Below are 4,653 nucleotides of genomic sequence, written 5' to 3'. Positions count from 1 at the left end.
TATCAGCACCAGTCAACCAACAGCCTGCGGCCCCTACCCCAGGCCACTGGCTCCCAATCAGCCCCCCACCTCATTCAGGGGTAGGACCAGCTGGCCCACTGACTACAGCCCCTTCCCATGGCCAGCCCCCAGCACCCCAACCTGCAGCCCCTACCCCAAGACATCTATGCCCCTGATTGCCCCCCCCCATCCCATTCATAGGTGGGGCCAGCAGGCCCAGTGTCCACAGCCCTTCCGCATGGCTGGTCCCACACACAGTCTGCTGCCCTACCCCACTCAGGGGTAGGGCCCGCCAGTCAATTGCCTGAGGCCCCTCCCCCCAGCTGGCCCAGCACTGATCTGCCCTGATTGGGGCTGGGCTGGCCAGACCCACCCATGCACGAATTCATGCACTGGGCCTCTAGCTGAATGATAAAATCCTAACTAATGTCAAAAGGGATAAGAAATACTTTACAAGGCAACCTTGAGAGTTATTATTTGCATGTTCCTTTTATTTCAGTTAATTACTTTTTTGATCATTGCCATTTTGAAAAGAGTACTCCCTGGAAAATACTGAGCTCTCAACCAATATTTGTGCAAATGCGTGTGTGATTTTGTGTGTGCCTATGGGTAATGGTGTGCATGTGTGTTTACTCGCAACCTGAAGAGATTAATTTTAAATTGAAATTCAAGTTTTATTCCTATCTCATCTACACAATTTTTACATTGATCTCTCTATTTTGTTTTTCAGAAAAACCTGTGGAAAAAATTGGTAAATGTTTTATGAAATTCTTACTCCAAACCCCAATAAAATGATTGGTCTTGTAAGGCCTTTATATTCCCTTTTATTAATCCATGTGTTACCAATTGTCTTTTTGTTTGCCCTCCTTTACTTCTCCAATTAATTTGCTAAGTTATTCTGTCATGTTACGTCTCTCCAGTTTAATTTTCTAAACTTCATGTATTTCCATTTACTTTTTATGTATTTTATGCCATTTCAATTTTCTAGCCTTCCAATTTTTTTTCTATTTACTTTTTTTATTCCATACCATTTTTTCATTATCACCATTGGATATTTCTGTGTACCCAACTTGCTACAGTTTCCCTGAGAAGTTGGCAAGATGAAGGGCACTAGGTTGATAGGCACATCATTTGCATTTTATTTCCTTTTCTTGAACACATTCAAAATTATACTACTGTCATCCATCCATCCTGGAGTGCCCTTTTCTATACCACTGGTATTGTTCTAACCTTAAGGGATGCAAATAATTCTAAAATTTCTGAGAAAAGTTTCACCATATATTGTTTTCCAAAGTCTGTATAGATTCTGTTATCATTCCGTGGGTTCAGGCCTATTATTTTCCCTGTCCTTGGACATATTGTCCAAGTGATTACAATGTATATAAACATTGCCCATGATTATGGAAAATTTCTTTACAACCATAGTAACTGTTCTTATGGTTTTGCATTTTTAATGACACAGTTTCCATTTTGGGAAATTAACTTCTGAATAATATTTACAGAAGATTTCATAAGTCAAAAAATGTTAAATTATTACATATGCCCTCAATTCTCAATTTTTTAGTTGAAAGATATGGCCAGTAATAACCTAGAATGCTGCCAAAGCATTAACTTACAATGGAAATAAAACTGAGAACTTTAACATCTCTTTGTAATGACAATTTTTAATGATAATGATTTTCATATGATTTAATTCCAAGAGTATATTGGTGTAATTATATATGAATTAGGCTTTAGAAGTCTGCTGCTACAGATAGTGTTTCAGAATGAGGTGTACTTTTACTTTTTTATTTCACTCTCTTTTTACATAGTTCTCTTGTACATGAGTTTGATATTTCATTTTATTCTTAAGTTGGTGGAAGGCCCAATGCAAGATCAATGATATATTGGAGTGGATATGATTGATATATGGCATATCCACCCCACTGTTTAGAGGCAGTGGTATTGTATGTTATCATTTCCAATCACAGTCTCCTTGGCAACAGGAATGTATGGAAGGTAAGTAAAGTTTCCTGGCATTTGGGGGATAATCTTTGAACTCTGTGAGTCCAATTCTCAGAAATGCATGTCAAGGTGGATGGATGCAGAGAATATTGTGTTGAGTGAAATAAGACAGAAAAAGACACACACCATGTGATTTCCCTTATATGTGGAATCTAAAGGAGAAAATAAACACACCAACAAAATTGAGGCAGATTCTTAAATACAGAGAACATTTTTTTATGGTTTTCAGAAGTGGGAGGTGAGAATTGGGTGAAAAATATGAAGGCATTACATAGTAAAATTGGAATTTACACAATAGTCTCAGGGATGTAAAGTACAGTATAGGGAATTCAGTCCATTTTTAAAAATGTGGTTATAAATTTTATGAATTCAAATGAAAGAAGCAAAAAGATGTGATGATATATATTTTCCATTTTTGTTGTTGAAAGCATTACATAGGTCCTCCATTTATATGATTTATTCCCCCATTAACCAATTCCAGCCTGCTCTGGTTCCCCCTCCCCCAGACCATCACCACCCCATTGTCTATGTCCACAGATTAAACACATATGCATACAAGTTCATTGGTTGTTCGATTCCCACCCACTCTCCCTTGCCTTCCCTCTGAGATTCAACAGTCTGTTCATGCTTCTATGTCTCTGGGTATATTTTTGTTCATCAGTTTATTTAGTTCATTAGATTCCACATATGAGTGAGATCATGTGATACTTATCTTTCTCTGACTGGCTTATTTCACTGAACATAATACTCCCCAGGTCCATCCATGCTGTCTTTCCTTTTATTGCTGCATAGTATTCCACTGTGTAATTGTGCCACAGTTTTTTATTCACCCATCTGCTGATGGGCACTTGGTCTGTTTAGTCAATGATAGTTTAAGCCCTAGCTGGTTTGGCTCTGTGGATAGAGCATTGGACTGTGGACTGGAAAATCCCATTTGATTCCAGTCCAGGGCACATGCTTGGGTTGCAGGCTCGATCCCCAGTAGGGCGCACGCAGGAGGCAGCCAATCAATGATACTCACTCATCACTGATGTTTCTATCTCTCTCTCCCTTTCCCTTCCTCTTTGAAATCAATAAAAGTATATTAAAAATAAATAAATAAGATGGTGAATCACTATTGACAAAATATTTTTAAAAGTAATAATATTTTAATAACTATATATGGTCCCAGATGAGTACTAGATTTCTCAGACATATCACTTTGCAAGTTATATCTATGTCTAATAACAGGTTGTACACATGAAAATAATGTAATATTATACATCAACTATAAAAATTGGTAACATATTTTAACAGTTTTAAAAAAGAAAAATATATTTTAAAAATATGCATGTGTATTAGGAAGAAGAGACACATATGGAAGTTTTTAAATTTTTGTACCTCTTTTTGACATTTACATTCAGTTGGGATTAATGTTGCTTTATTCCTTCTACTTTTAAGGAAGAAAAAGGCAAGTTAACTTTTTAAAATAATAATATAACTAATTTTTCCCCTTCTAATATTATTATTTTTTCTTTATTTTGATACTATTACAGATGTCTCCAAAGGTAAGTCAATATAATCTAAATTTTTGTGTACCTAGTCATGGTCTTATCTGTTACTTGTAACTTCCTCTTCAATTTCCAATGAACATCATCCCAATCCAACATACCCATGTTTTTACATAATTATTCCTCCGTGCATATCTTTCAAACGGAAGGTTGCCATTTTCCTTTGCTATTCAATAATAACCATTACTGCTTGTTTTAATTGTTTGTTTTATTATCTACTAGAGGCCGGGTACACGCCGTGGAGCTATCTCCTCTCAAAGCCTGTGCCGCCACCCAGACTCCAGGCTGGTTTGCCGAGAGGTGGGTCCGTTTGCCTGGAGCCTGGGGCGGGACCGACGCCTTCATGGGCGGTTTGCAGGAGCCTGGCAGTGGGTCCTGCTCGGGCTTGGCGCAGAGTTGCGTGTTGTCACCGCACATTGGGCAGGGGAGTATTGAGCAGAGCTCAGCCCAGCTGTAAGGGAACCCTAGGCGTCTGGGCACGTGAAGGGAGTGGGGTGTGCTTGGGTAATTCTGACATCACCCCACTTGGTTTTCAATGCCGACACACCTTGGGCACGGACAGGCCTTGAAGGTCTTGTTTCCTTCTGTCTGCTCACATTCAAGTGCCTGGCGCTATGTAAGTGCACATGGTGCGCCTGGGGTTCGGTCACCCCTCTGGTCACTTGGTGGTCGGTTTTTATTTTTTTACTACATTCCTTCCGTGTGCAGTGGTCACACTTCATCTGGAACAGGGCGGGCTCCAGTGACCTGGAGGAAGCATGGGCAGAGCAGTCACTGCTGGTCGCCCCTGGCGCTGCTGGCGGTATCCTTTCTTCTTGTGGAGCATCTAGGAGGGGAAGTGGCTGCATTGCCTGGAGCCAAGTTCCAGGAGGCCAGCAGCACTGTCAGGATTGTTTCGGCAGCCCTGGTCCTTTGGTGCCTGTACTGTCCTCTTGAGACTGAACCTGCAGGACTACCAAGGGAGCCAGTCCCCAGTTCCACGCAAGAAGTAATTTTGATAGAAAACACAGGTTTATAAATAAAAATTGTAAATTGCCACTGATTGATTGGAGTCGGAGGGACGGGAGGAGGGACCAAGAGGTCTGCCTTCCAGCTGCTC

General features: G+C 40.3%; 1 pseudogene; it reads left to right on the top strand.

Annotated features, from left to right (window-relative positions):
* The first annotated feature begins 735 nt into the window (after positions 1–735).
* The window catches only part of LOC102256306, a 58,119-nt pseudogene continuing 54,201 nt past the window's right edge, over positions 736–4,653 (top strand).

This window comes from Myotis brandtii, unplaced genomic scaffold, assembly GCF_000412655.1.
Source record: "Myotis brandtii unplaced genomic scaffold, ASM41265v1 scaffold3723, whole genome shotgun sequence".
Lineage (NCBI taxonomy): Eukaryota > Metazoa > Chordata > Mammalia > Chiroptera > Vespertilionidae > Myotis > Myotis brandtii.
The sequence above is the reverse complement of the archived record's forward strand: the minus strand, read 5'-3'. Positions and strand labels throughout refer to the sequence as shown.